Source organism: Columba livia, chromosome 4, assembly GCF_036013475.1.
Source record: "Columba livia isolate bColLiv1 breed racing homer chromosome 4, bColLiv1.pat.W.v2, whole genome shotgun sequence".
Lineage (NCBI taxonomy): Eukaryota > Metazoa > Chordata > Aves > Columbiformes > Columbidae > Columba > Columba livia.
Genome location: NC_088605.1, coordinates 64733856 through 64744670, shown reverse-complemented (window position 1 = coordinate 64744670; position 10815 = coordinate 64733856). Strand labels below are relative to the sequence as shown.

At 37.9% G+C, this 10815-nt stretch overlaps 1 long non-coding RNA gene across 1 annotated transcript; it reads left to right on the top strand.

The window, feature by feature from the left end:
* The first annotated feature begins 2846 nt into the window (after window positions 1-2846).
* On the top strand, window positions 2847-10493 carry LOC135579394 (uncharacterized). Its single transcript, XR_010472416.1, has 2 exons — window positions 2847-3383; window positions 5221-10493. It is a non-coding gene; the product is annotated as an uncharacterized LOC135579394 (long non-coding RNA).
* Window positions 10494-10815: the final 322 nt, after the last annotated feature.

Sequence of the window (10815 nt, the reverse complement as noted above, 5' to 3'; positions counted from 1 at the left end):
TGTTCCACATCCTAAGAGAAGCAGCTTTCCTTCCCTCACCTCTGGCGGTGGGATCCTTCCCGTGCCTATCACAGTCACTCCTAGCTCTGCACCTTCCTTCAGCAGGGGCTTCTTTCCACCTGTGTTTCAGAAACTTCTCCCAGCTGTGCATGCTCTGTCACTCACAGGGAAGGACCAACCTTCTCATTTTCCCTCTGCCATGGGTGCTTTGTTGGGTGAAGGGCTGCAGACAAGACAAGGCAAAGATAAAGCCTTTCTAAGGAACACAACACATGGCAAACCAAAAAGGAAGAAATAACAGGTATCATTCTGGATAGATTGGGATATTTTTTCCAAAATTGGACTCTTTGGCATTCCCTAATATGCATGTTTCCTAGAAATTTTTCTTACCAGCTTTGAAATGGAAAAAGACAGAGAGAGCCCCAGGAGAAAATACCAGTCTGGTCAGAGCCATTACAGGCATGTGGGTACCTGCAGCAAAGAGAATTCTTTGTGCTGGGGGAAGATGAGTAGCTTTACTAAAAGTAGGTCTAAGATTGAAAACCTTTCTAAGAAAAAGTGGCTTCATGTCAGGAATATGGCACAACTTGGTCCTCTTTGATGCAAGAATAGGATGCTGAGCCTCCACAGCAGGATCCTCAGCACTAGCCCCCATCTGGCTTTTGCTGCTGGAGTGTTGACCTGTGTCGTGTAACAAGGCAAAGGCAGCTCGGTCCCTGCCAGAAGGGGCAAGAAAGAGCTTTGGCCTCACTAAAACACATAGTTCAGAGTCATCCCTGGACACAGAGGTGCTTTCAGCTTCAGTGGTACGTGTAATACTTTTGCAGAGGAAGTTGATATATCCAAGTGTGAATATACACATGTCTAAGTGTTATCTTCTACAGCACATTAAATTATATGTTCCAACAGCAACATGGTTTATGGCTTGTATCAGCTGTTAAAAAGGTATGTACATGACACGACTCTTTTAGTCCCAATATCTGCAAATCCCTGAAGCCTAACAGGACTTTTAAATGCGTAATCTGTTTGATCACCCTAAGATTAACAAATAACTCTTTCAACCTTACTACCTGTATCACCCTCTTTTTGAGTTAGCTGAGTCTTTACAGCCTCATAAAGTTCTGTAAATGTACCTAATGTAAGGACATTTCCTAATTCCAAACAGAGGTAATGAGGTAGAATTCCTCATCCAAATTGTCTAATTACAGTGCATTTGAGAGTGACAAACCTCTCTGTTCAAGAATGATAAAAAAAAAATCAGCAGGTAGCTCGCAAAATAGATTGTGTTTAATCATAAGTATTTTCACTACATTGTTAATAACATGATCTAGGAAAAAGATTTACGTAATGTAAATCTTTTTTGCATGCATTTTTAAATGTGTTTTTAGTTCTTCATCTACACACAAATGTGTAACTAGCTCTACCATTCATTTATTGAAACTAGATTAGTACCAAGAGAATCTTTGATCTGCACAATTATCAATTAGATAATTAAAATCAGGAGAGTGAAGATGCTTTGAAGATTTATTAGTAACTTAATTTATTCTTAGTTATTAATTTTCATTGCATAAAAATGAAAAACATGAAACAACAAAGCATGCACGCTGGTTCTGTAGTGGTCTTTGAACTAACAAGTCTCCTATGAGTTCCAGGATGTATATGCTGGGTTATTTAATTATATAATACATGTATTACTAAGAAAAAATTAGGCAGAGTCTGTGAGGGAAAGCTTTGTGATTTGTATTGTAGCAAACAATATATCTATTATTTAAGGTTTTATGAAAAATCAGGTAAGTTTTTAAGTGTTTAATTATGTTTTCTCTTTAGATTTAATTTAAAAATTCCTTCATCTTGAAGTAAGAATAGAGTGGATGCTATTATTCCAGTTCAGCTTTTCTTCTTCAGTGCTATCTATTGCATTAATAGGAATTAAGAGTAAAATATCAGGCAAATCATATCATCTTAAGATCAGACACAACAGTCTACTGCTTAAAGTGAAATAATGAAACCCCAATCCTTTCCTACATCGATTAAAGAAAACATTTTCAAAGTTATGCAGTCTCCTTGTATTTACGCAAGATGCCGCACAGAGACTTTGTACTCTCATGTACAAAGGTACACATGCCACATGATTTTAGCTTCATCCTGTTCGGCACAGTGATTACCCTAGAATTACTCTTTCTGTGAGAGAGAGTAGAATTAATGAATCCAAACTGCTACTTGGAAACCTAGGAGACTGAAGAAAACTCTAGACTAGCTGACATAGTGGATTGACCAGAAAAACAAACATATAGGTGGTAAATATATATATATATATATTGTTTATGGAGCACTTGAAACAGCTATAAGCCAAAAGAAAAAAAAAAAAAAGGCTTAGCCTACTTTCAAAACTTGGAAAGGCACATTGGGTATGAATACTATCACAACAAACCGCTGGTTTAAGTTTTTGAGGGTAGAGATTATTTAAAAAAACATGGTGTGTAAGTCAAAACAATAGAGATGGATATTACATCTGCAGATCATAAATTCTAGGAGTTAAAAAATTTTCAGTTCTGGAAATTTTTTCTGAATTTTATAAGAAACCAAATTATCTGAGGGAGAAAACAAAATAAAAGCTTTTCTGAGAAGTATTGCTTGAAAAATTAGAAACATTGACAGCTTAGGGTCTTTCTGTTACAAGGTTATTTCCACCAGTATGCTCTGAGGCATGACTTGTAATCAGTGTCAGAAAAAAAGAAGGAAGTATGTCAGAGCATTTCAACAGCAAACCATCAGCCTGATACCACATAGACTGAGGTTCACCATTTAAATATAGAAAATTATCAGAAATTAAGATACGCATCATAATATCTACAGAAGTCTATCTCCTTGAGGAAAGAATTACAGTGCTCTATCTTTCTATTCATGACCCTGATTTTGGAGGCTTATGTCAAAAATTCTCTTCATTCAACTCATGTACTCAAACAAGGAGATGGCATTTGGTACTATTTTGTACAATGAAAACAAGAAAAAAGAATGACATCACTTGTCAGTAACAGAAGTTCAGAGAACAAGTATTCTCTTGCCAGCCTACAGTCTTCATGTAGTTTTTCTGTAAGGGGTGAATAACTGAAGATTCAAATACCATTGGAGATGAAATCCCAAAACTTACTCTGTTCAGTCACACACTTGCACAGTGATTTGTTCTAGGAATCAGGCTTTCCACCACCACCTCGTATATGTGATATTTTTAGTATTTCCTGGTTTCAGTTAGGAGAGAAATCACAAAAAGATAGCTTTTTGTAAGCATTTTTCAATGTATTTATATTCCCATTATACCTCAGAAGGAAACCGCAACAGAGAAAGAAAACACAGAAGGATAATAAGCATATGGACAAGCAAAGGTGAGTTAACTCTTCCATTCATGATTATTTAGGTAAATGTTACTTCAACTGAAAGTGATGAACATGCCTTTAAGCTAAATGCAAAAAACCTAGACCAGTGAGCTGCTATTAAAAACATGAAATCAGCTATGTTAGACGAAAATAATCTCTTTCTATTTTCATGGCACTGAGTAAAGACAGTTACAGCTTCTACCTAAAGCTCTTTGATACAAATAATAAGGGGAATGACACAATCTTTGAAATTCACCAGAATCAAACAACTTGCATTTTCTTAATTAGATACGTTTACCACACTATGGATTGCTTACGGCTCGGAGTGGTCAGATACCATGCCGAGCAAGCATCGTTGTAAGTTATCCCTCTCCTCCCTAATATTTTTCTACAAAGACTACAGTATCCTCCGTTTATTTTTTAATTAGCATTATGATAACACACACATGCTGCCGTGTCCTTCCTCAGGAGGAAGCCGGGGCAGACCCTGGCAGCACCAGCTGCTGCTGCCCCGAATTCCACGGCCGGCCACTGGCTTGGCCACCACTGCAGAACGGGCAAAAAGGAGAGCTGCACCTCACATTCAGGTACTACACAACACATCTCCTTCAGGCATTTCCCACATTGCTTCTGGACAGTAACAGAGCCAGCAAGTTCTCAACAAATGAATTTTATGATGAACAAATTGTCACTGCTTTAAAGCTAAATCAAATATCTTCAATTTGATAAATTGTTCGCTTGAGAACTCACAAAATTTTCACTCCAATATCTCTCTTTTTGAACAAAGTCTGATCATTAAAAAAATGGTAGAAATGTATCTCAAATTTGAACACAGCTACTCTGAATTACTTTCTAGTAACTGAGAATGCAAAGCAGCATTTCCAGTGATTTGTGCCATTCTGACAACTTGGAGCAGTCAGGAATTGAATTCATGGCTGTTTTGCATTCTCAAAGTGACACAAACAAATGGATTGTACTAGGAAATTTGTCCTTTCCTGAGTTCTCTTCTCCTTTCTTTCACCAACATTACAACAAATAACTAATGCATTAAAATAACAAAACAAAAAAACTTTTATGGAGGAAATAAGAAAGTCATACATAAAAACTGCAGTACTGCTTTGTTGGAAAATTTTCATAGTAATTTTTTCTTTCTTCAGAAACATTGTCTAATAATCTGTAGCAGACTCATTCAGCCATGGAAACATGCTTAATGCTCTGTAATGCACAGCACATGAAAACCACGATGCACCTTTCCAGCAATAACCCCTGCACACACACACACACAGTGTTAGCAGTCAGCTATATGGATAGGGAAGTAGGTAGGCAGGTCTATGGCACACTGAGGGTCTGGCAGGACACTCTCTCTTTTGGTGCAAAAACGTAACTGAGCAAGGAAAGATGAGGCTGTAGTTTGTTCCACAGACTGCCTACAACAGGCAGAGGCAAAACAACATGTTTCAGCCAAAACCAACAAACATGCTGCTCCTCTCTTCTCGCTCCCAAGTCCTCAGGGGCAGAGCAGTCGACACAGAGCAATCTGTAAGCCAGACCCATCAAAATTGCCAGTAAAACTGCACACAGGTTCTGTTCTGGCCATAACCACATGTTACAGATGTGTGCATGGAGCTCTTTCTTTGGGGGACACGTGCACATACAGGTTCCTTGTAGGATCAGGGAAAAAACTCCACTGTCTGATATATACATCCATTTACACAGAAGCTCAGCAAAGAGGGTAGAGCTCAGAGTCCTGGGAGAGAAAATGGGAGTAACAGTTTCCTGAGGACTGTTAAGCCAACACACTATTAAATGTACCGTCTAACATTGTTCTGTTCTTCCACTCTTGCAGCTACCACATGTGATGGACAAATTCCAAGTTAAACACTCTCACCAGAGCATGCTCCAAGACAGACGACTGGGCCTCAGACTTCGCCAATACAATGCAGTTCTATTCTCTATTTATTTTTGTAGTTCAAAGACCTGGCAGCAGCCCATTTGATGCCTGCCATAAGGACCAGTGCACTCCTGATTACTGCCATGAGATTTCCAAGCCCACAGACAGCACGTATTCCAGCATATGCCAGTCACCAAGACAGACTATGTACAAACAGCACCAGGATTCTCTGAAAGAAAGAAAAAAGCCAGCTCCCATTTCCACTCTGAACCCCCCCACTATAGACTGCCAACTTGAGGACCTTGCTTTAATCACAGCAACCACATGAAAGAGTTTCTTCTGTTTATCTTGCTTCATTTAGGAAACCAGTGATAAGACTGCCATGAAAAAATTCCATCTTCTCCTGGAAGCTGGCATACTTGTCCCAAGATACGGGCTTTGATTTCATTTTAAGTGCAGTTATTTACAGTCATATCACAGAGCATGAGGTTTTTTTTCATTATACCAGATGACTTTGTTTCCCTAATAAGCAAGCTGTGAATACTTGAAAGTTCCTCTTTAGACAAAGGCATCTCTGAGTGGAAGTGGTGGGAAAAGGGCAGCAGATCCTCCTAAAGCCACCACTGAAGCCTGCAGGCCATGTCCTTAATGCACGAATCCAGCCAGGTGGCAAGAGGTGCTGGCAGAAGAGCTGTGGCCAACACAGAGGAGGGGATAAGGTGTGTGACGTGACTAGACTTTTCTTCTCCCTCTAGGCTCTCCAAAGCACATAGGACAAGTGCAAAATTAAATAGAGATATGAAACTGGTACCCAGCTACTGAGGATGGAGTATAACTTTGCAATAACAAAGCAAAACAAAGATGCAGACCAAATGCAGATGAAATCATATAACCCGCTTCTGGATGAGCTGGCTGTGGTTGTTTGGCTGTGGAATATTGTGGGTAACCAAATAAGTACTCTTGTCCCTGTAAATCAGAGCAGTACATATACTTTTTAGCTTTGCCACCACCTAGACACCGCTGGCTGCCCCCAGTGCCATCTATGGTGTAGCCAGATTCTATAATGCTGTCACATTAGTTTTCTGGGCTCACTGGGTATCTCATAGGGTTTAGGTGCCAATGGATGAAATTCTTTCTCTACTAATAAGAAGTTTTAGAAGGTGGGAAATGGCTGACAGGTTATTCTAAACCCAAAGAATGTGAGGTAGTGATTGTGGTGATGATGAGAGTATGCGCGAGAGGCCATTTAGGCACAGGTTGCCAAAGGGCTTCAGAAGCAGATGGTAGCAGTCTGCTAGTGAGATATTCATGGACATATTTGATTCCTCATGGCTACATGAAGCCTCAGCTTCTGCCAAAGACATAAATGGGAATGGAGAGGAAAAGTCTTCTCATATTTGCAGAAAGATGCATGATTTTCAAATTCAGAAGGATCATTATCTGCAGCATAACCATTTTTCCTCTTGAAATGTAGCTTATATTACTACAATTACTTCTGAGTTCTCAGCCCTTGGCACCCATAATTCAATATTCCCGTTTAAAAAATTGTTGAGGTCTCTGCTGATATCTCAGCAAACACAATATTTCATCTCTAACTGTATCCTGTTTAGTCTGGATCTGTTCATGTTCACAAGCAGCAGATTTGAAATACAGCCTTGCAGAATAATCAGTAATAAACACACAAAAGTGACAGGCAATAATTTCATAGTTTTCATGGCAGATAACATAAGATATTTTGCAAAACTTTGCCATATCATGTAATTGTGCCAATTTACCTCTTTCAGTAAGATAGAGTCATTCTTATTGCAAGATATTAGGAGATGCTACTATAAATCTTGCAGTATATCTTGCAAATGTGCAATTACTCTTCACAAGTGCCCAGATGGGGATTATTTCTCATTATATCAAGTGTTATGCAAAAACCAAATGTCTGGCTGTAATTAATGGGGTTGGAAACTTCAATAACAGATCTGCTAATGAAAAAAACACAAATGGTCAGCGTTTCAGCTTGAATAACAAATCAAATGACTGGATGTTTATGTTAACCTTGTCCAAAGTATGTAACCATCCTGAGAATGCAAAACTGGACTGAATCACGAGACTGACCTTCCTTGCAAGCTTTCCACTATGTCCTTTGTCTGTGTGTCTATGCATTAGAAATACGTACAAAATTTTTCTTTTCTCAGGCTACAGTAACATTTGTATTTCTGACCCTTTTTAGAAACAGAAATAACAAACCCCTAAAAAACCCAACCAACCAACCAACAACAACAACAACAAAAAAAGAAAAAAACCAAAAACCAATAAAACCCCCAAACCAAAACCAGTTTTATACGGCATGAAGGTTAGAAAAAGGTCGATTTTTGTGGAAACCTAAACAACTTCCTATTTTCTGTGTGAATCAATTCACTTGAACATGTTCGCTCACATAGGTGTAACGCGTTGTTGCCAAATGCCTAGTTACAAGCCCTAACCAAATTTTCCAACACAAAACATTCCCATTGCCCTTTGCCTGGAAACTTAAAACACATCACTGAATAATCAGTTCCCTTCATGTACTACTGTAGCATTCTGCAAATAGACATCATCCCTGGATTATCCTGCTCAAGAACTGCTCTGGCCAATCCACAAACTTTACAGTATTTCTATCTCATTTGCCCCAATAACACATTTCCCTAAAGAAACATCGTTGGATGATCTCAGATGCATGGCAGAGATAGCTAGCTATACAGTCTTGCTTTTTTCCCTGAAGTTTTCTGTACCATTGTTAGCTGAACAGGCTCAGCTGAGTATGTATTCAGATAGGTTCTTATTAAAATCGACTTTTAATATTAGTCATGAACACATCTTCAAACTTACAAACATTTTTCCTCTAGTACCAACATAGCTAAAGAAAATTGCATCTGAATAAAGCTACTCCTATTGTCTAATAAACATTTTGATTAAACACACCAAGTGTTGATCAATCTCTAAAATACTTCTAAATGCTTTGAGATGCAAGTTTTCAGTTTTCTCTAAAAATTACATGTTACATCTATTCCAAAGGAAACATGGGTCAAATCAGATCAGATTTTCAAGGTGCCAAGTGAAAACAGCTGAAATTTTTCATTCAAGTAAAGTGACCTTGTATGAAAAGAAGGTGCAAAATTTACAGTTCCACCAGTTATATTCTCAGAAGTGTTGAGAAACAAAACCGAAAGCAATTCCTTTTTCTTTCTGTTGGAAAATGAGCCAAAAACAAGAGGTGGGTAAATTCCACTTACCTCTAATTTCTGCCTCAGCAGTGTCATTTGTCAGTCAGAACCAGTGTCAGGTCTGCATACTTATTAACTGAGTTCCGTTATTGAACCCTTGCAACCCTTGCTAATGTGTAAGCCATAAAGCATGAAAGTACACATACATTTTGAGTTAAGTTTGCAGAACAAGTATCCAGCAAAACCACTGCTCTGCCTCCTTTTCCCTGCAGCTCCCAAAACCTGTCTTGAAAATATTTAATGACCCTAACCCTGCAAAACCACTGTGTAAATGGGTGCCGCTTCTTAGACTGCCATAAGCACATGATGAACAAGGGGAGGTGTAATGGCTATTTTCAGAGGGATGGCACCAGTTTCAGAGAAAAGTCCTTTTATTTTTATTTATTTATTTATTTTTAAAGGCTTTTGGATCACTCTTTCTTGTATGTGGCTACATCAATCTATCAAACTCTACAAGGAAAAATGAGTAAGTGATGTTCAGCATCATGCCTGGGCTTTCTGCTAGCCAGAGAGAAAAAGTCCTGTGGGCTCCGTGGACCAGCAGCTGCCACTTAGCAATGACAAGGCTGACTGTGGGAAACTGCAGCCTACAAATTTAGTCTCCAGACTTACTCTAATACTTTGCTGTTCTGACTTTCCCTTGCAGTTTCTTCTATCCAGTCAATGAATAATCAGCTTCTGTCTCTAAATAGTCATTTGCATGTGAACATCAGGTTTTCACCTTGTTAGAATTCCTGCTTACATAGTCCCACTTGCTGTAATTTTGTACTTGTTATTTCTGACTAACATTATGCTCTTACTACAGAATTGTAGCATGCAGTAATTAGCCCTAATAGTTACCCTTGAAAGATTAGTGCTGTTTTATGTTTGGGACTACCAACTCTGACAAGAAATGCCAACACTTAATTTGTACTTAAACTATTTAATAGGTGAGATGACTTTGCCTTAACACTTGAAAAAAAGAAAAACGCTAACAAAAATCATTTACTGATCAATGCAAATAAATATAATGAAGTATTTCTGCATTCTTGAATGTTCTTAGTCTCTTTTCTGATCTGTTCATCTTTGAACAGGATAAGAGGAATTTTGTGTTATTTTACTTATATGCAGTCTGTTCAGGAGAAACTCCTTGCAGATGGAAGAACATCACAATGTATCCTGAGCAAGAAATACACAATACCGAAATGCTGCTCTGAATTTTTCACGGGTAGGGAGTTAACAAGACAGAGCTTCTGCCTACAGATTAACTAAGAAAGTATTACCTGGATCTAATTATATGCTCTTGCTTTCACTAAAATAGCGTAATGCAAACCAGAATAAAACTTTGGCTGTAGATCCACAAAATATTTTTTCCACCAGAAACTAGAATAGCGTAATGTGCTGATTTTTACATTCTGCTACAGTCCTTTAATAAAATCAGACTGGAGTTTGGAGGGTTCAGCTATTGTATTTAAAAGACATTAGTGCCCAAATTGTAAATTTGACCATTTCTCGCTGCCTCCAGCCCTTAACAACAATATTACAACAGAAAGAAAATAACCGAACTGTGCTTGTTAACATATTTACATTATTTTCAACCTAGAATAATTGCAGTGCTATATGTTCTACTAATTTTTGTAATGAAGCCAACAAAATACATTTCTCAGTTGACTGATGCTTCTAATCCCAGCATTTAAATATATAATCAATTTTAATCTTCCAGGTTGACACCTTGACGTCAACTGAAATTCCCAAGAGCAGAACTGGACACAAATAGTAATACTCCATGCCTTAAAACTAAAAAAAAAAAAAAAAAAACAAACTGCCAAAACCAAAAGAAACAAACACAAAACACCCCCAAGCAAACAACAACAACCCAACATCAAAACCAAACAAACCAATAACAATAACAACAACAAAAGTCTGAGAAAAATTAATCTCAAATCTGAGCCCCCAGAAACCCCTAAATTTTTTTTTTTTTTTTTTTTTTTTTTTTTTTGTAGAAATTAGAAACAAACAAAGTTCTGGCCTCCTGAATGTGTGCCAGGAAAGCTCCTATCATCTGCCAGAAAGTGAACTTACAGCAGGGAAAAAGGTGGCTTCAATAAGCCCAAGAAGAGAGCAATAAAAACAACAAAACTATTATGAGCAGCCTGGTAGGTAGTAATTACAGCCATAAAACTATAGCTATTTACTCACTTATGGGTTTTTTTTATAGCCATCGTGGCAAAAGAAAAGGGAAAAGGATGATGAGATGCTTTTGAGAAGTTTTTATTGTTTGAGAAGTTAGTCATGTTCAAGAGAGCTGTTAAGAAAG